Genomic DNA, 21,953 nt, shown 5'->3' with positions numbered 1-21,953 from the left:
CCTAAAGACCTAAAAAGAGCATGCTACAGGGACACTGCTACATCGATGTTCATAGCAGCACAATTCACAATAGCTAGACTGTGGAACCAACCTAGATGCCCTTCAATGGATGAATGGATAAAAAAAATGTGGCATTTATACACAATGGAGTATTACTCTGCATTAAAAAATGACAAAATCATAGAATTTGCAGGGAAATGGATGGCATTAGAGCAGACTATGCTAAGTGAAGCTAGCCAATCCCTAAAAAACAAATGCCAAATGTCTTCTTTGATATAAGGAGAGTAACTAAGAACAGTAGGGTTGAAGAGCATGAGAAGAAGATTAACATTAAACAGGGATGAGAGGTGGGAGGGAAAGGGAGAGAGAAGGGAAATTGCATGGAAATGGAAGGAGACCCTCAGGGTTATACAAAAGTACATACAAGAGGAAGTGAGGGGAAAGGGAAAAATAATACAAGGGGGACAAATGAATGACAGTAGAGGGGGCAGAGAGAGAAGAGGGGAGGGGAGGGGAGGGGAGGGGGGATAGTAGAGGATAGGAAAGGCAGCAGAACACAACAGACACTAGTATGGCAATATGTAAATCAATGGATGTGTAACTGATGTGATTCTGCAATCTGTATATGGGGTAAAAATGGGAGCTCATAACCCACTTGAATCAAAGGGTGAAATATGATATATCAAGAACTATGTAATGTTTTGAATAACCAACAATAAAAAATTAAAAAAAATAAAAATAAAAGTAGATAACGAAAAACAAACAAACAAAAAAAAACACCTTAGCTCTTTAGGAGTAAGCATGGAATTTATCAGACATTGCTAAGAAATCTAACAAATAAAAAATGCAGCAAAATATTTAAAGCATTGAAATATAAAAACCACCCACCTAAAAATTCTGTATTCAGTAAAATTATCCTTCAAATGTGAAGCAGAGATCAAGACTTTCTCAACAAAAATTGAGGTATTCTTTGACAGTATACCTGCCCTGCAAGAACTATTAAAAGGAATGCCTCAGAGGAAAAAGAAAATAACACAGCTCAGAAAACAGATCGACATAAAGTCATGATGAGTATTTGACAAAGAATAAGTGAAAGAAAAATGCAAAAACAAATTTTTTCTTAATTTAATTAGTCTGACACCATTGTGCTAATACTAATTAGCTGTATTTAATTCGCATCTATACAATTATACATTTTGCTCTCCAGCCCACATGAAACACCAGCCAAATCAAACCACATTCTGGACCATAAAATACACCTTAACAAACATACAAGTAGAAATTACAATGCCTAATCTCAGATCCCAATGAATAAACTTGAAACTGACAATAGGAAGATAGTGAAAAGCCCTGAAAACTGGAAGGGTAAAAACAACAACAACAACAACAAACTTCTAAAGTGACATATGAGACAAATAAGAAATCTCAAAGAGAAATTTAAAAGCATTTCAAAATAATCAATAATCAAATTACAAGTTATAAAAATTTGTGGGGAACATTAAAAACAGCAGGAAATTGATAATGTTGAATGCATATATTAAAGAAGAAAGATCTGAAATCAATAACCTAAGCTTCTCACTTAGGAAACCAGAAAAAGGAAAGCAGAGTAAATCTTAAATAAACCGAAAAAAAGAAATAATTAAAATTAGAGCAGAACTCAATGAAATTGAGAACAGGATACCAAAAGAGAAAATTAATGAAAAAAAAGATGGTCTTTTGAAAAGATAAAATTGGTAAGAATCTAATCAAGGTAGCTAAAGGGGGGGGGGGAGAGAGAGAGAGAGGGAGGGAGGGAGGGAGGGATCATAAATTACTAATATTGGAAATGAAAAAGAGGCCATTCCTAAATATTCTCTGAATGTTAGAAGGATAATAAAGTAATATCATGAATAGTTATGTAATCAGAAATTTGAAAACCTAGATGAAATGGAATAATTTCTTGAAAGAAAATCTACCAAAAGACCTACTACAAAAATAAGTAGATGATCTGAATGGTACTGTATATATTAAAGAAATTGAATGAATACCAATAATCAATATATTTCTCCATTTTTCCCATGTCTAACCCCTCTCTGCTACGGATCAGCATCCACTTATCAGAATATTCTGCCTTTGGTTTTTAGGGATTGACTTACTTCATTTAGCATGATATTGTCCAACTCCATCCATTTACATGCAAATGCCATACTTTTATTCTCTTTTAATGCTGAGTAACTTAAATTGTTGAGGCTGGGGATATTGCTCGGTCTTTGAATGAAAGAGGTAGAAATGATACTTCATCACTTTCTATGGGAAACACAATAGAGGCCAAGATCCTGGAAAGTAAGAAACTGCACAGACATCTACCTTTCTCACAGGTGCCACAGGATAATTTTATCTTTGAAATTATCAAATCTTGGTCAGAATGGCATATCCCATTCATGAGAACCTTATGTGATAATTCAATCAAGTATATGAAAAAAAATTCCTTCATGTTCTCAGAATAATAAACTAAGTATGAGGTAAAGGAAAATGCAAAAGACATGGAAAGAAAATGGTGAAATGAATAGATGAAACAAGGAGGAAAACATTAAAATTACTTTTAGCAAAATTAGTTATTACATTAATTATTCAATGACTATTTAATTTCAAAGCCAAATAATTTAACTTGTGAGGAAAAATCCTGATAAAACTAGATTTAAAATATTTGGATTAAATTTTAATCATAGGATGAAAAACCTCTTTATGTGTATAAGCACATGTAAATCAAGACCTGACAGCTTACATTTTTCAGGGGTTCTTTTTGTCTTCCCTGCATATTTTTTCCTGGTTCCTCCTGAACTTAGTACTAGCTACCCTACGTTTTCTTACATCAGGATCCGGAAGCCTAACTTTCAGATACCTCAACGATAGATATACTGGGTTTTGAGAAAAACAATTTTCACAAGAAAGACAAAAACATCTTTTAGATTTGTCAATAACAAGAACTACAAAAAGCAAAAATTCACTATAAGAACGTTCAAGACTTTGGGGTGGGGGGGCTTGGGTTGTGGCTCAGCTGTAGAGCGCTCACCTGGCACATGCTAGGCCCTGGGTTCCATCTTCAGCACCGCATAAAAGTAAATAAATAAAATAAAGGTATTTTGTGCAGAGCAGCACACCCCAGCAACTCACCCTCAACGTCGTTTTCTTTTAAAGGTCTTCTCCCACAAACGCGAAGAATGGAATCCTCAGGCCAGATGGAGCAAGTATTTGTTGAAGATCAGTGTAGAAGACTCGCAGTTGAACACACTGTGTGAAGACGGGTCTTCTTCGGTTACCGCCGTCGTCTTCTCTTTCGCCGTCTGTTACCGCCGTCTTCTTCTCTTTTGCCGTCTTCTTCTCTTTCGCCGTCTTCTTCTGTTCTGCCGTCTTCCTCTGCTCCGCCGTCTTCTTCTCTTTCGCCGTCCTCTTCTCTTCCGTTGTCTTCAGTTATCTTCTGCGAAATGTGTCTGGCAAGAGGTCTTATATAGCCCTTGGGTCACTGTGATTGGCTCAAAGTTATGCTAATTAGGGTTTGAAAAATGTACCAATGCTATTGGTCCAGACTTTGTCCAATCAGGTTTGGAAATGATCTAATGCTATTGGTCAATTCTATATTCCCACCATTCATTCATGTCTGCCCCACTTCCATTTTCTCAATGGAGTTTGAGTAGTGGGAAATTGAGGTTGTGGACCCAGCTGCAGTGATGCATGGCATGGGCTTCTGCAGCAGGCCTCCCTGCTGTGCCAAGGCCTGGCTGCTGCAGATGACAGGTCTGACAGGTCAGGGAGCCTTGACTCCCTAGGCACTGGCTCCAGGCAGCGGCAGGGCCGCTGGAACTCTCACCCACCCAGGCCAACACCCCAACTCTCTTGCTTCTTGGCATGGATTAGTAGACAGGCTGTCCTTGCTTTTTAAATTCTCCTCCCCTCCCCCACCTTTCTTCCTCTCCTCTCCTTTCTTCAGCATTTCAACCTTTCTCTCCAGGACCCTCTTTTCTTCACTCTCTCCGTTCCTTTTCATCTTGTTTTTTGAAGGCTCCTTGCCAAGACACGGGACTGCGTCCACCTGGGACAAGCCAAAATAAAGAGACACAAGGCAGGGCTCCTCACCAGGGTGCTGTGCGCTGTCTTTGCTATTCCTGGGAATGTTCAGTGAAAGTCACTTCAGTCTTCCCTGGAGATCACACTGTGGGGTCCGGATTAGGATCCTCACTGAAGGGTCCAAACATTGAGAGGATTTTCCTTGAAATTAGTCTTTGTTTTCCTTTGGATCTGGGGGTTTTCAATCAGTCCCGCCCTGAGGAGGGAATTCTGCTCCTGGCAGGAAACTGAGCCCTAGGAAGTGATCTGATCCTAGAACCCAAAGGTGGCCCTGGGAGGGGGTGGGAGGGCTCCTCAGCTTTTCAGATCCACCCACCACAATCCAGGTGGATGCTAGTTGAAGTGTGTGGGACTCCACATCCCGCTCAGGACTGCGGATATCTCAGCCGCGGGGTCTGATTCTCGCAGCCCGCAGACTCCCCTAACTGCCAAGCAGCCCGAGACCCCGAAACCCAGATGCAGCTCGCCCACCCCCAGGCGCCCACAAGCACCTTCACTCTGCTTTTATGTCAACCAATAGTTTTGATTTTCTTAGGTCCAAGTCGGGGTGACGTGATCTTCAGCAATTCGGTAAAGTTTGGCGCCCAAAACTTCAAACCACGCTGAACAGTGCTTTTGCTTTGTATTCAGGAACTCAGCATTGGCGGCCAAGGTCAACTCAGAGAAAGCCCCTGGTATTCTTGTGAGTCCAGGAGTCCCAGGGGAGAGTGGAGGGGGAAAGTGTGTTTAATGACAAGGCAAACTTCAGCACAAGGAGCTTTCTGGTAAGCATGGTTATTACTATTACTATTGAGATGTAATTCATTTATCAGAAGTCAGACTTTGAAAGTGTGTAATCAGTGGTTTTAGTACATCATGAGGTTGTGCCACCACCACTACTACCTTCTTTGGATTGTTTAAAGGATGTGGAGAGGAGGTCTGATGGTTGGAATGCAGAGGCAGGAGCAGTCCCCAGGGAGATTGCTTTGCAGTAATATTCTGTTGAGACAGGGTAAGGAGACAGGGCAGCCTGCTTTGAGCTCAGCCTAGGAGAGATGTGACCAGAGAAGTGGGGGAGAGGGTGATGCTAAACAGCAGGTTGTGGCACCTGTGGGCTTTGATGGGAGAGTAGAGGTATCCTATGTTAAAATCAACAGATGCAGCTGCTGGAGTTGGCTTGGAGCATTATGGTGACAACAGGAGATAGACACAGTATTTAGGAAGAAGTCTTTGCAGGATTCTAGGATAAAGGTAGTTGAAAGTTGGTACCAAGGTAGTGACTGTTAAGCTGTAAAAAGGGTTTTAGGAGCTGCCTGGAGAAGCCAGAGGGTCAGGGGAAAGCGTCAGTTAGAAGTGACCAAGGGTGGTGTTGCAGTTAATAGAAGTAGGGCAAGTGTGTGTGTGTGTGTGGGGGGGGTCTATAGTGGTTGGAAAGGTGTAGAGTGTGCTTATAGACCTGTCTGATATGAGGGTCAAATGGGCCCAGAGATGCAGATGCCCTAAGGGAGACTGGTTGGTGTTCGATTGGCCCATGGGGGGCAGCCTGATGGGGCTCCTGAGTTGCCCTGGGAGAGCTAGGGCAGTTATGGCCAGAAGAAAGGAGACCTACTGGATCTTGGAGTCAATGGCAGGAAAAGGAGCAGATTAGAATGGCTGAAACGTGTGAGGGTGTTTGGATCCTGAGAGATTTTAGTGCAGAAGTTGCTTCTGATAGCAGAAGTGGCTGAAATCTGCAAAGAGCTCATCTAATCTAGTTACTGGTGACATTGCCAGCAAGGCTGTACTTGAATGGGGGCAGTGTGCTGGGAAAGTATCAAGGCTTGGCTCTTCCATTAAGCATAGCCCCTCTCTCTCTGCTCCAGTTTGGTCTGTCCCCATTGAGTGATGCTTATTGAGCAACACCCAATGACTGCTAAACTCCACCTGAACCTGAACTTTCAACTTGAATATGATGTGAGTACTTCTAAGCCATCTAAAATTTCTACCTGATACAGGGAGTAGGTTCATAGTCTTGGCATAAGAAGTCATGTCACAGAGTTTGAATGTTGGAAGTGTACTTTTGGTTATAAGTTAAAGAAACTCTAGCACAATTTAATACTTTTTCTTGTTTGTTTTTTATTTTGCTAGTAAGAAACCAGATTTAATGCCACCATTCTTCAATCAATGAGATTTCTGTTGATCTGTTTCTTAGCTGATTACTATCAATTGTACATGGATAGTTCTCACCAGAGCTGAGCATTTTCACTTAAAGCTAATCAGTTTTCACTTAAAATTAATAATACATGTGCATGTAAATTAAAACTAAACATAACCATTTGTAATCTAACATGGGATATTCAAACAAGAAACTAAGAAAGTAGCCACTAGAAAGGAGACATGGAAGAAAAAAATTAAATGGAGATAATATTTTTTTTAATCATTAAGACAACTGCTAGCAATGTATTCAGAATAACCAAAGTCAGAGAAAACATGTGAAACGTGAAAGTTTTTCTCTCCAGTTGAAATAAGTGTGTTTTATTTTATTTTATTTTTTGGGGGGGTTTCCTTGCTTTTATTTGATCTTTTGGTTAATTTCTCCCACTGACCAATTTCATCACAAAGAGTGATCATACAGGTATTAAGAAATTCTACCAACCACCTGAAATTTTTGCAAAGTAGAGCAATTCTAATTCACAGTAGCTCCAAAAGCTTATAACATTATTTTGTGCTTTCAATAATGCCAAAGAACAGGCAAGGAAAAGGATTCATAAACTGAGAAAAGGAACTAAAAGGATTGCAACTTCCAATTCTTTTTAAAATTGCTCTTTCATAAGTCATTGTCCCTTTTATTTTACTTCCCCCAAAATGCACATTAAATATTTGCTCCTAAAAACATGTAAATCTGAACACACACAATTCTCATTAACCATTACACTGATTCAAGTGCCCACTTTCTTGTTTTCCATGCAAGGCTGCTAAACATAACCAACAAATTTGTGATTGACTGGGCCAAATGAGAGTTGTAATAAATTTTCTATTTTCCTATACAACTTAAATAATGTTTTAAATCTTCCAAGCAAGCAGGTAAGTTCATGTGACCATTTTCCTTACAATCTAATGCAGTAATCATTAAACTGTCAACGGACATACTGCTGCTGCATTTGATGCAGTAATTTGAAATAGCATTTTAGCAAAAATCACATCCAGATACATTTCCTCTCCAAAGAAAAGCAGCTTTAACAGAACCCTTTACAGCTTTAATAAAATTATTGACCTGCTCTAATTCCATTTCGGGAAGGATGTGAGGAAACCATAAATATATGGAGTTGAAGCAGAGATGCTGGTTTAAATTTAATTTCAAAAAGTATTTTCAAATTATCAATAGGCTGGTTTGCATTGTAAATAGTAAATGTGATAATGCCATGCTTATTTAGGAATCATTTTAAACTGCATTTATTGATAACTGAATTAGAACTTAAATAACGTATTACCCAATAGTCTCAAAACATTTAATTTAATATGGGGTGTAGCAGGTTCTGATAGGCATTGGGAACCTAGCTAATGATTTATGAGGTCACCACTTAGCACCCCTAGGAAGAGAAGCCTGCATTTTAATGTCTCTCTACTTGGATTTGCTACTTACTTTTCTTTAATCAGAATAGGGTACACGTAACTTTTGGGTTTCACTACTGCTTATAAAATCCGCTAAAATGATCTTCATAGTATGTCTTCCACATTTTTCTTTTACATTGTGAGGGCCTTTGATAGGTTCTTTTGGTTAAATTTAACAGCTTTCCCAGGACAGTGAGAAATCCGCACGCCACACTCAGCGGTGGAAATTAGATCTTCTCACCATCGGAACAGTTTACTGTGGTCGAGAGGGGAAGATAGTGTCAATGGTGACGTTGTCTGATTTATTTCTGTGTTGGTGGACATGGTAATGGAGGCATTGTTTGAGGGAGCTCCAGGAACCATTGTTCTGGGGACAGTTCGCAATTGCTTTTTAATTTTTTAAATTCGCTGTTTACGTCGCTTCTCAAAGCACCCCCCTCCTCCCAAAAAATATTTGATAAAGGAAATGTCATCGAGGAAAACCCGGGCCGGTGGCCCTGTGTTCCCGGAATCTTCTCTTGAGGGTAGGTGAGAAGGGAAGCGTCCCCTCCCGAGCGGCCTCTTACCGGGACGTCCTCGATGGCGTGAGGTAAGGAGTGGATCGGGAGGTCTCCGAGTCCCGAGCCAAGCCCGTGCGGGCCGTGCAGGAGGTCCTCGTGCCGCCGGTAGTCCCTGCGAGGATCCAGGCCCGACAGCTGGTGGGGCAGCCCCTGGTGCGTGTGCAGGAGCCCAGACTCCTGGCTCTGCCTCTGGCCGGGCCAGCCCGGGTGCTGCGGCTGCGGCTGGGCGTGCAGGGGGTTCAGGCTGTAGGGGTCGTTGACGTGGGAGTAAGGATCTTGCGACTGGGGGTAGATAGGCTGGTAGGGCGGGGGGAAGTAAGGGGGCTGGAAGTCGGCATTGGGGGTGTGGGACAGCGGCGGGGCGCTCGTGTAGGGAGATTGACCTACAGTGCCCAGCTGGGGCAACCGCGCCGTCCCGTTGCTGGTGCCGTCGTGACGGTCCATAGCTGAAAAACTGTGAACTAACATCTGCGAAGAGTCTGGGGTAACGAGTCAGGGTGGAAAAAAAGAAAAAAAAAAAAAAAAGCAAGCCCGGAGCACCCGGCTGCCCAGCCGCCCGAGCGCGCCCCACACAAAAGGCGCCGAGAGCCCCGCGCCACCCAAAGACTCCAGTCACGGCGCGGACGCTCCCCTGAGCGCCGGAGCCCAGCTCGGATCCATGAGAACTTGGACCACCGATTCGCGCGGCTCCTTCAGCTGGTCGAACCCACGGTCTCTATCCTGCCGTGATCAATTACGATACAAAGTTCTTTAAAAAAAATGAAGAACCCCCCCAAAAGGAAAAAGTGTGTATGAGTGTGTGTGTGTGTGTGTGTGTGTGTGTCCCTTAATCCGTGTCTCCCCTCTTTTCTTAGCGGCGGCTTCACTTGAGCTTCTAATAACCGCGCTGGGCAGCGTTCCTGGAGCCTCCTAATAGCAGAGATTCATGACTATTAATATTACACGAATACTTAATAAGGGAAGAATGCCTGGAAATCGAGCGTGAAGCGGGAGGCCACTCGCGCCAGAGCCGGCTCTCAATGCAGTCCATTGACGGGAGCCTCAGTGTAGCAAATCGGAGGTGGGGAGAGAGAGCGCAAGAGACAAAAAGCTGGCGAGAGAGGGAGCGGGCGAGAGCGCGGGGGGCCGCGGCGCGGCGTCTGGCGAATCGCAGGGAAGGGGCAACATTTTAAAAGGTTGCAGGGCATGCAAAAGTGAAAGAGAAAGAGGGAGAGAGGGAGACCGAGGCGCGGAGCGCAGAGAGGGAGAACGTGTCTGCGTGCGTGTGTGAGAAAGAAAGTGATTAAGTGTGTTTTAAAGAGAGAGAAAAGGGGAACAAAAAAAACAAGCATGTTTTGTAATTTTGGAACACTGAAAATTATCGAACATGGAATTAGTAATTTATAAAACAATCACACCCCCTATTTTCTTTTGAGGGTTAGGGTTAGATTTCATCTCACTCCAGTAAGAATGGCAGCCATTATGAAGTCAAACAACAACAAGTGTTGGCGAGGATGCGGGGGGGGGGGGGGGGGGGGGGAAGGTACACTCATACATTGCTGGTGGAACTGCAAATTGGTGCAGCCAATTTGGAAAGTAGTATGGAGATTCCTCGGAAAGCTGGGAATGGAACCACCATTTGACCCAGCTATTCCCCTTCTTGGACTATACCCAAAAGACCTAAAAAGAGCATACTACAGGGACACAGCTACATCAATGTTTATGGCAGACTATGGAACCAACTTAGATGCCCTTCAATAGATGAATGGATAAAAAAAAAAATGTGGCATTTATACACAAGGGAATATTACTCAGCAGTAAAAAATAACAAGATCATGGCATTTGCAGGGAAATGGATGGCATTAGAGCAGATTATGCTAAGTGAAGTTAGCCAATACCAAAAAAAAAACAAATGCCGAATGTCTTCTCTAAAATAAGGGCGGGGGTGACTCAAAATGGGATAGAGAGGAAGAGCATGAGAAGAAGATTACCACTAAATAGGGAAGAGAGGTGGGAGGGAAAGAGAGGGAGAAGGGGAATTGTATGGAGGATGAAAGGAGACCCTCATTGTTATACAAAATACATGTATGATGATGTGGGGGGGGGGAAAGTGTGTCACATTAGATTGGGTAGAGAGAAGTGATAGGAGGGGAGGGGACGGGAAGGGGGATAGGAAGGGCAGCAGAATAAAATAGACACTAATATTGCTGCATTATATGTGATTGTATAACCAATGTGATTCTGCAACCTGTACACTCAGAAAAATGAGAAATTATACCCCATTTGATTCAAATGTATGATATGTCAAGATCATTGTACTGTCATGTGTAACTAATAAAAAAATGAAACAAGGGCATGAAACAGATTTCAAACTCATGCTAACTTATACTAACAATATTGTGTTTTTACTGAAAAATACTATTAGAGATAAAATTAAGTTAAATTTCAGGTACTTTCCATTTAATGTGGGCAAAATTACAATGTTTACATTGTAATAAACTAGCAATTTATTTACAAATTACATTGTAATAAACTAGCAATTTATTTTCACTTATAAAGTATTTTAGGAAAAGTTTACAGTCTTCAGTACTCAAAATTAAATAGGAATTTTAATTTTTTAATCAATTAATTTTTCATACCTAAGAATTATGATGGCAATGTAAAATAAAAGTTTAATTCTGCTGAACTAAAGCTCAAATAGATTCAGATTTTTAAATGTATGAAAATACCCAATCTTTAAAATTTTGATAATTTCTTTTATCAATGTAAAATATTTAAATACCCACAAGAGAAATTTTATATCAGAAAAAAAATTCAAATGATATACTCATGACACTCAAGAATTAAAATCAAGAAAGTGGTAGTCACCCTAATATAGAATTTATTTCTTTTTGTCACCTCCATTCCTTATATATAATCGTAATTTCACATCATCTGCATAGAAATATTTATCACCATCTGAAAGGTAGAAAATAATTTTTTTTTTTTGCCTTCTAGAGCTCAAGTAAATTTACTCAGTGTTCTTAGTATATTTCCTTTTAACATTATCTGAACCATTAGAAGATGATTTTGTTCCACATTTCTTTTCATACAATGAAAACTGTTGCTGCCAAAGAGCAGCCAACTCAATATATATTCAAAAGGACTAAGAGTCATAGAAGAAAACTGTGTAACTATGATGGTTATCTTTTTTGGCCACAAGAAAGATGGTATAAAGGAACATAAGATTATGCTTTGATGTGGTCAGATGCTTGGTGTGCTGAAATGTGAAGGGACCCCAGCAAGGTTACCTTGGAAGGATAGGACATCTTTCGCCATTCATCATCTCTGGTTTCCAATCTCCTTTACCAACTGTTCAAAATTCATGATAGTGATACCAGCTGCACCTTGGGCCCATCCAATAGCTATCATGACTGACCAGCCATTTTGGTAATAGCTATTAGCATGTGTGACTCCACCTTCTATTTTCCAAGTTCTGATCACTCCTTCATTCCTACAGCCAGAAGTTGAGCAGATAAGAATGAATAGTCCTGGGAATTTAGGTCCCATGGGCAAAAATATATGTAATATACCAGATTGAAGATGCCAGTAAAATATTAATGTGGTTTGCAAGAAACCTCAGTGGAGGCTCTTCAAGCAGTACACATGTTAAAATTCCTCCACCAAATCAGGGAGCATAGCAGTAGACCAGCTTGAAACAGGATTCTTCCATGCCCCTTCCACTCCTACCAGCTGATGCTTCAGTGCCATCACAGACACCAGATGTGGGTGATGACAAAAAAGGGGAACATGGACGTGCAGGAGAAGGCCAGTGCCAGCTCCTCCCATGGAGAGTCCATGGCTGCAACCTACCCCTGAGACTGGGCCTTGCCAGCTGGCCTCTAGTTTTATTTTATTTTCCTTAACACATAGTTGTATAGACTTATAGGACACAGTGTGATGTTTTGATACAAATATACATTTTATAATGGTGAAATCAGAGTAATTAGCATATCTCTCAGGTCAAACATTTATCATTTCCTGTGACTGGATCATTTAAAATCCTCTTTTAGCTATTTTGCAACATACACTACATTATTATTCACTGTGGTCATCTTGATGTGCTATAGTTTGGCACAGGTGTAATTCCTCCTATCTAATTGAAACTTTGTACCCCTTGACCCGTGTCTCCCCTCTTCTCTCTACTCTCAACCTGTGCTAGCCAGCACCCCTCCTGCCTGCCTCAATCTCCACGTATAAGTGAGATCATTTGTGAGAGCATTGTCTCCTCTAGGTTTATCTATATTGTCACAAATGACACAATTTCCTCTTTTATGGGGGCTTTTTAATGTAAATATACTAGGGATTGATCTCTGGGTCTTGTGTCTGCTGGGCAATCCCTCTATCCCTGGGGAGCTTCATCCTCAGCCCTAATTACCTTTTTATTGTGGTTCTTAAAACTGACTAGTATTCTTTGTATTTGCCACAGAATGTCATTCTTTTGTTTTTGTTTTGTTTTGTTTTGGAGGTGGGTCTGCTGTTTTCCAGGCTGGTTTGCAAGAAACCTCAGTGGAAGCTCTGCAAACAGTACACAGGATAAAATTCCTCAACCAAAGCAGTGGAGCATAGCAGGAGACCAGCTTGAAACAGGATTCTTCCATGTCTTGGCTCAAAGGAATGCTCCTGCCTCAGACTCCAGGTAGCAGGCCTACACCATAGGGTCTGGCTCCTTGTTCATTTTTTATTTTCTATATTTTTTTATTGGTGCATGATAGTTGTACATAATGGTGGAATTTGTTGTTATATATTCAAATGTGTACACAATATAACAATGTAATTGTCTAATGTCATTCCCCAGGATTTTCCCTTTCCATCTCCTCCTCCCTCCCCTGCTTCCTTTCCTCTACTCTACTGATCTTCCTTTGATTCTCATGAGACCCTCCCCTCCTTTCTTTGTTTTTTCCTCTCTAGCTTCCACAAAGAGAGAAAACATGTGACCCTTGACTTTCTGACTCTGGCTTATTTCACTTAATATAATGTTGTCAAGTTCCATCCATTTTCATGAAAATGGAAATTTTCATTCTCCCTTATTGCTAAGTCAAACTCCATCCTTTATACATTCCATATTCTCTTTTTTCAACCATTGATGGAAATCTAGGCTGGTACCATACTTTGGCTATTGTGAATTGTGCTGCTATAAACATGAATGTGCGTGTATCACTGTTGTATGATGATTTTAATTTTTTAGACTTAATACTGAGGAGTGGTACAACTGGGTGGTGGTTCATTCCTAGTCTCTTAAGGAACCTCTCTTCTAATTTCCATAGTAGTTGTACTAATTTACAATCCTACCAACAGTGTTGTTCTTTCTCCACATCTTCTCCAGCATTTATTATTGTTTATATTCATGATGGCTGCCCTTCAAACTGGAGTGGGATGAAATCTCAGTGTAGTTTTGATTTACTTTTCCCTAATTGCTAATAATATTTTCATGTATTTGTTGGCCATTTGTGTTTCTTTTGAGAAGTGTCTTGTTTAGGTGATTTGCCCATGTATTATTTGGATTATTTTTTATGGTGTTGAGTTTTTTGAGTTCTTTATATATTCTGGATATCAATCCTCTGTCAGAAAAGTTGGCGTCGTTTTCTGAGCTTTCAGGTTCCTATTGAGAAAGTCATTGCCTGTACCTGTATATTAGGTGTTGAACCTCCTTTTTCTTCTAGGACTTGCGTAGTTTCTGACCTAATTCCTAGGACTTTGATCCACTTTGAGTTGACTTGTGCAGGGTTAGAAATAAAAGTCACGCCTTATTATTCCACATATGCATAGTCTATTTTCCAACACCATTGCTTAAAAGACATTCTTTTCTCCAATGCATGTTTTAGCACCTTTATCAAGGATCAGATGACTGTATCTGTGTGGGTGTGTGTGTGGGTGTGTGTATGTGTGTGTATACCAAGTACCAAAGTACCATGAAGTCAGATGTTATGATGTCTCCAGCATTGCTTTTTGGGCTTAGAATTTTTTTTGGCTCTTCTGGGTCTTTCATTCTTCCAACTGCACAGTAAAACTGTCTTCTCTCATTCTATGAAAAAATGTCATTGGTATTTTGATGGGGATTGCATCAAATCTGTATATTACTTTTGGTTTTATGTTCATTTAGCAATATTCATTCTGCCTATCTTTGAACATGGGACATCTCTCCATATTATTGTGTCTTCTTCAATTTCTTTCTTCACTGTTCTATAGTTTACATGGTAGAGGTCTTTTACCTCCTTGGTTTGATTTATTCCTAGGTACTTTCTTTATTGAGGCTATTATGAATGGGACTGTTTTTCTAATTTCTTTCTCAGGAGATTCATTATTGGTGTACAGGAAAGTACTGATTTTTATATGTTGATTTTGTAACCTGCTACTTTGCTGAAGTTGTTATTGGTTCTAGTAGTCTCCTGGGGAGATTTTTGGATCTTCTAAGTATAGAATTGTTTCATTTGCAATCATTGAAAATTTGACTTCTTCTTTTCCTATTTTTATCCCTTTGATTTTCTGTCTTGCCTGTTTGAACTGTGTAGAATTTCTTGTAATATATTGAATAGGAGTGAGGAGGGTAGACATCCTTTTCTTTTTCCAGATCTTCAAGGAAATGCTTTCAGTTTTTTGCCATTCATGTTGTCACTGTTCATCTTTTTTTTCCTCTTAATAACAGTGACATTTTTTTTTCCTGCTGACATATAGATGTACACTTTCTCTTGCTTTTTGTGGCATTCTTTTGAGCAAGGCCATCAGAGAGGCAATGAGGCTCCACTGTTATGGCTGTTGCCTTATGATGTCCCCCTGTCTCTCTTCAGTAATGGGCATCACACCACCATTTTTATAGGTTACTTCCAGAATCTGGAGGGCAATGAGTTAACCACCTTTATCTACTTACAACTCTTCTCATGGGGCACTAGTTGAAGATCCCTCATAGCTAAGAAATATATTCTCAGTTGGTATCTTTTCTTCACCAAAGTGGTAGTTATGGTCCTTATTCTATAGTGCCTTTGCATGGACCCAATGTCCCCTCACATTTATTATTCCAAAGGAAAGCCAAGGAATACAATGATTCTTGCTCTTTTCTATGTCAGTAATCCTGTTGTTATTTTTGGACTATCTATGTTTCCAATAGAGTGACACAAAAACTCTTGGTCCCCTCCCCCACTTTTCAATATCATGCCCATCCTACTCTGATGAGGCCTTTCTAGTTCAATGAGTCAAAACATTACTAGCCTAGGGACCCCCAAACCACACCTTCCTTCCTCTCAACAATGTACCTAACACTCATCTGTCAATATCAAATTCTCCCACTGTCCTCTGTACCCACCATTACCTGCTCCCATTCCCGCAACCCTATTTCCCTCATCATGAGTCTGTCCCTATTTAGCCTACTACCAGTTTATACACATTACAAGAGGAAAATGGAGAATATTGACTGGTAAGAATGCAGGTACCTTTTTCTATGCAAGATCTAAAACAGGCCCAACAGGATTTAGGAAGATTTGCTGATGACCCTAATAAATATAGAGAGGGATTCAAACTCAGGCCTTGAGGTAATCTGGAGAGATATAACAATAATTTTGAGTCAAACTCTAACAGAGACCTCAGTTTGCTAAGGTTTGGAGGATGATTTATATTTTCCTAACACTTTATACCTTGTGGGCCCTTCTGCTGTTCAAACTGAGCATCCTCATTGGACTTATGATGAATAACTTTGAAGGTGATACAGAGATCGCCTGATCATTTGTCTCAAGGCAGCACTTAAAAATAATAGGATGAAACCTATTCTGACATTGGCATCACTTCATCAGGGGTTGGCGTGAAATCCCAGAACTTTTGTAGAAATATTGAAGGAAGGCTTAGTAAAATATACTTTCTTAGATCCTGCATCTCTTGAAAGGCAACTTATTTTAAAAGATATATTTATTCTTCAATTTGTCCCAGATTTTAGAAATTACAAAATTGGTAGCAGGCCCTGGGACTTCCTTTTTTTATTGGTTGTTCAAAACATTACAAAGCTCATGACATATCATCTTTCATACATTTGATTCAAGTGGGTTAAGAACTCCCATTTTTGCCCCAAATACAAGTTGCAGAATCACATCGGATACACATCCACATTTTTACATAATACCATATTAATGGCTGCTGTATTCTGCTACCTTTCCTATCCCCTACTATCCCTCCTCCCCTTCCCTCTCATCTTCCCTCTCTACCCCATCTGCTGTTGCTTAATTCTCTCCCTTGTTGTTTTTTTTCCCTTTCCCCTCACAAACTCTTATATGTAATTTTGTGTAACAATGAGAGTCTCCTTCCATTTCCATACAGTTTCCCTTCTCTCCCCCCACTCATCTCTGTTTAATGTTAATCTTTTCCTCATGCTCTTCTTCCCTGTTCTGTTCTTAGTTGCTCTCGTTATATCAAAGAAGACATTTGGCATTTGTTTTTTAAGGATTGGCTAGCTTCACTTAGCATAATCTGCTCTAATGCCATCCATTTCCCTGCAAAATCTATGATTTTGTCATTTTTAGTGCTGCGTAATACTCCATTGTATATAAATGCCACATTTTTTATCCATTCATCTATTGAAGGGCATCTAGGTTGATTCCAGAGTCTAGCTATTGTGAATTGTGCTGCTATGATCATTGATATGGCAGTATCCCTATAGTATGCTCTTTTAAGGTCCTCAGGGAATAGACCGAGAAGGGCGATAGCTGGGTCAAATGATGGTTCCATTCCCAGCTTTCCCAGGAATCTCCATACTGCTTTCTATATTGGCCGCACCAATTTGCAGTCCCACCAGCAATGTACAAGTGTACCCTTTTCCCCACATCCTCGCCAGCACTTATTGTTGTTTGACTTCATAATGGCTGCCAATCTTACTGGAGTGAGATGGTATCTTAGGGTGGTTTTGATTTGCATTTCTCTGACTGCTAGAGATGGTGAGCATTTTTTCATGTACTTATGGATTGATTGTATGTCCTCCTCTGAGAAGTGTCTGTTCAGGTCCTTGGCCCATTTGTTGATAGGGTTATTTGTTATCTTATTGTTTAATTTTTTGAGTTCTTTATATATTCTGGATATTAGGGCTCTATCTGAAGTGTGAGGAGTAAAAATTTGTTCCAAGGATGTAGGTTCCCTATTTACCTCTCTTATTGTTTCTCTTGCTGAGCAAAAACTTTTTAGTTTAAGTAAGTCTAACTCTTGGGCTATGGGCGTCCTATTAAGGAATTTGGAGCCCAACCCCACAATATGTAGATCGGAGCCAACTTTTTCTTCTATCAGGCGCAGAGTCTCTGATTTGATATCAAGCTCTTTGATCCATTTTGAATTAACTTTTGTGCATGGCAAGAGAAAGGGGTTCGGCTTCATTTTGTTGCATATGGATTTCCAGTTTTCCCAGCACCATTTGTTGAAGATGCTATCCTTTCTCCATTGCATGCTTTTAGTGCCTTTATCAAATATAAGAAAGTTGTAATTTTGTGGATTGGTCTCTGTGTCCTCTATTCTGTACCATTGGTCCACCTGCCTGTTTTGGTACCAGTACCATGCTGTTTTTGTTACTATTGCTCTGTAGTACAGTTTGAAATCTGGTATCGCTATACCTCCAGATTCACACTTCTGGCTTAGAATTGCTTTTGCTATTCTGGGTCTTTTGTTTTTCCATATGAATTTCATGATTGCTGTATCTATTTCTACAACAAATGCCGTTGGGATTTTGATTGGCATTGCATTGAACCTGTAGAGAACTTTTGGTAATATCGCCATTTTGATGATGTTGGTTCTGCCTATCCATGAACAGGGTACATTTTTCCATCTTCTAAGATCTTCTATCTCTCTCTTTAGGGTACTGTAGTTTTCATTGTATAAATCTTTCACCTCTTTTGTTAGGTTGATTCCCAAGTATTTTATTTTTTTTTGAGGATATTGTGAATGGGGTGGTTTTCCTCATTTCCATTTCAGAAGTTTTGTTGCTGATATACAGGAATGCCTTTGATTTATGTGTGTTGATTTTATATCCTGCCACATTGTTGAATTCACTTATTAGTTCTAGTAGTTTCTTTGTGGACCCTTTTGGGTCTTCTAGGTATAGGATCATGTTGTCTGCAAATAGTGATATTTTAAGTTCTTCTTTTCCTATTTTTATGCCTTTAATTTCTTTTGTCTGTCTAATTGCTCTGGCTAGTATTTCAAAGACTAAATTAAATAGAAGTGGTGAGAGAGGGCATCCCTGTCTTGTTCCAGATTTTAGCGGGAATGACTTCAGTTTTTCTCCATTTAAAATGATGTTAGCCTGAGGCTTAGCATATATAGCTTTTGCAATGTTGAGGTAAGTTCCTGTTTTCCCTAGTTTTTCTAGTGTTTTGAACATAAGATGCTGTACTTTGTCGAATGCTTTTTCTGCATCTATCGAGATGATCATATGGTTCTTATCTTTAAGTCTATTGATGTGTTGAATAACATTTATTGATTTCTGTATATTGAACCAACCTTGCATCCCAGGGATGAATCCTACTTGATCATGGTGCACAATTTTTTTGATATGCCTTTGTATTTGATTCACCAGGATTTTATTGAGAATTTTTGCATCTATGTTCATTAGAGATATTGGTCTGTAGTTTTCTTTCTTTGAAGTGTCTTTGTCTGATTTCGGGATCAGGGTGATGTTGGCCTCATAGAATGAATTTGGAAGAGCTCCTTCTTTTTCTATTTCTTGAAATAGCTTGAAAAGTATTGGTATTAATTCTTCTTTGAAGGTTTTGTAAAACTCTGCTGTATACCCATCCGGTCCAGGGCTTTTCTTGGTTGGTAGTCTTTTGATGGCTTCTTCTATTTCTTCCTTTGTTATTGGTCTGTTTAAATTGTGTGTGTCTTCCTGACTCAATCTGGGCAGATCATATGACTTAAGAAATTTATCGATATCTTCACTGTCTTCTATTTTATTAGAATATAGGTTTTCAAAATACTTTCTAATTATCTTCTGTATTTCCATAGTGTCTGTTGTGATATTGCCTTTTTCATCCCGTATGTTAGTAATTTGAGTTTTCTCTCTTCTTCTCTTCGTTAGCATGGTTAAGGGTCTGTCGATCTTATTTATTTTTTCAAAGAACCAACTTTTAGTTTTATCAATTTTTTCAATTGGTTTTTTTTTTTTGTTTCAATTTCGTTGATTTCCGCTCTGATTTTAATTATTTCTTGTCTTCTGCTCTATTTGCTGTTGTTTTGCTCTTCCTTTTCTAGGGTTTTGAGATGTAGTGTGAGTTCATTTATTTGTTGTTGTTTTTTTCTTTTTTTGAGGAATGAACTCCAGGAAATGAATTTCCCTCTTAAAACTGCTTTCATTGTGTCCCATAGATTCCGGTATGTTGCATCTGTATTGTCATTTGTCTCTAAGAATTTTTTGATTTCCTCCTTTATGTCTTCTGTAACCCATTGATCATTCAGTAACATATTGTTTATTTTCCATGTGATGCAGGATTTTTCCTTCCTTCTTTTATCATTGATTTCCAGTTTCATTCCATTATGATCAGATATGGTGCATGGTATTATCTCCACACCTTTATATTTACTAAGAGTTGCCCTATGGCATAATATATGATCTATCTTTGAGTAAGATCCATGTGCTGCTGAGAAGAACGTGTATCCACTTGATGATGGTTGATATATTCTATATATGTCGGTTAAGTCTAGGTTATTGATTGTGTCATTGAGTTCTATAGTTTCTTTATTCAGCTTTTGTCTGGAGGATCTGTCTAATGGCGAGAGCGGTGTGTTGAAGTCACCCATTATTATTGTGTTGTGGTCTATTTGACTCTTGAACTTGAGGAGAGTTTGTTTTATGAACGTTGCTGCACCATTGTTTGGTGCATACAAATTGATAATTGTTATGTCTTGTTGGTGGATGGTTCCTTTTAACAGGATATAGTGTCCTTCTTTATCCCTTTTGATTAACTTAGGTTTGAAGTTGATTTTATTCGATATGAGTATGGCCACTCCTGCTTGCTTCCGAGGGCCATGTGAGTGGTATGATTTTTCCCAACCTTTCACCTTCAGCCTGTGTATGTCTTTTCCTATCATATGAGTCTCCTGAAGGCAGCATATTGTTGGATTTGTTTTTTTGATCCAGGTTACTAGCTTGTGTCTCTTGATTGGTGAGTTTAGTCCATTAACATTTAAGGTTGCAATTGAAATATGATTTGTACTTCCAGTCATGTTTATTTATTTATTTATTTTAGTTTGGCTAGTTTTTACTTTTTGGTTATTTTCCTCCCCCTTTACTGAGATACCTCCCGCTGTTAGTTTTGGGCATGATTTTTCCATTCCTCTTCTTGTAGAATTTTGCCCAAAATGCTTTGCAGTGCTGGTTTTCTGGCTGCGAATTCTTTTAGCTTTTGTTTATCGTGAAAGATTTTAATTTCTTTGTCAAATCTGAAGCTTAATTTTGCTGGATACAGTATTCTTGGTTGGAATCCATTATTTTTCAGTGTTTGAAATACATTGTTCCAGGATCTTCTCGCTTTCAAAGTCTGTGATGAAAAATCAGCCATTAACCTAATTGGTTTACCCCTGAATGTAATCTGCCCCCTTTCTCTCGTAGCTTTTAATATTTTCTCCTTGTTCTGTATGTTGGCTATCTTCATAATTATATGTCTTGGAGTTGGTCTATTACGGTTTTGGATGTTTGGGGTCCTGTAGGCTTCCAGGATTTGAGCACTCTCTCTGTCATTCATCTAAGCCCCAGTGCTGTGGAGCTGTGGTCTGGGAGTCAATAATTTAATTTTCCTGGACCCCTTTGGTGGGCACACCCTTGGAAGCTGTCGGCTAAGACCTTTGGTGTTGCCTCTGTTGGTAATGGGAGTTGGGGGTCGAGGATCCCCTCTGCTTCCCTCAGCTCCTACAATCACGACCACTCCGCTGGCAGTAGGAGGAGTTGGGGGTCTGGAGTGTCCTCTTTTTTCCCTCCGCCCCTACCGTCACGCCCTCTCAGTTGGCGGCTGGGGGAGTTGGGGGTGGGGAGTCTTCTCTGCTTCCCTCCACCCCTACAGTCATGCCCACGTCACTGGCATTAGGGGGAGTTGGGGGTCGGGAGTCCCTTGGCCCTTATGGTCAGGCCCACGGAGAGATTTTTGAAGTTTCCCAGTTGTTTGTATCTGATGTGGGTGGGAGTCACACACCTGCTAAAGTAGATTCCGCTGGGAAGGAATCTCGTTGGCTGAACTTTGGTGACTTCCCCTCTCTGCTATGGTGGGCCCCTGGCTCCTTGCCGGAGTGTCCAAAGGGAGGGGTGGAACTGGCTTGTCTCTGGTCTGACTCAATCTCTGGTTTTAGTTCCCAGTTCGCTATTTCATAAAGGCTTGGTTAGATTCCCTTCACTTCGCCTCCTGAGCCGGGCGGGCGGGTCCGTTCACCAAGCAGAGCGGGCGGGGGTGGCCGTTTGCTGGGTGTGCGGGGGAGTTCGCAGAGCCGGGCGGGCGGGGGGCCCTTCGCCGTGCGGGCGGGGCCATTAGCAGAGCCAGGAGGGCGGGTGCCGTTTGCCGCGCAGGAGGGGCCGCCAGCAGAGCCGGGAGGGCGGGGCCCTCTGCCGGGTCGGGCGGGGACCCTTCTCGCCGCCCCGGGCCACCAGGGCCGCTTGCAGAGCCGGGCAGGCCACAGGACTGGACCTCTGCGCCGCATGGTCAAGATTCACTCGTCTGGGACAAACTGTCACCTCTAATAAACTTACTGATT

General features: G+C 40.5%; 1 pseudogene; it reads right to left on the bottom strand.

Annotated features, from left to right (window-relative positions):
* Positions 1-11,223: 11,223 nt before the first annotated feature.
* LOC124081488 (trimeric intracellular cation channel type B-like) lies at positions 11,224-12,108 on the bottom strand (annotated as a pseudogene).
* Between the last annotated feature and the right edge of the window lie 9,845 nt (positions 12,109-21,953).

Source organism: Marmota monax, unplaced genomic scaffold (assembly GCF_021218885.2).
Source record: "Marmota monax isolate L192 unplaced genomic scaffold, Marmota_monax_Labrador192_F-V1.1 WCK01_AAM20220418_F8-fsc00426, whole genome shotgun sequence".
NCBI lineage: Eukaryota > Metazoa > Chordata > Mammalia > Rodentia > Sciuridae > Marmota > Marmota monax.
Note: the sequence above shows the minus strand (reverse complement) of the source record. Positions and strands in the feature narration are given on the sequence as shown.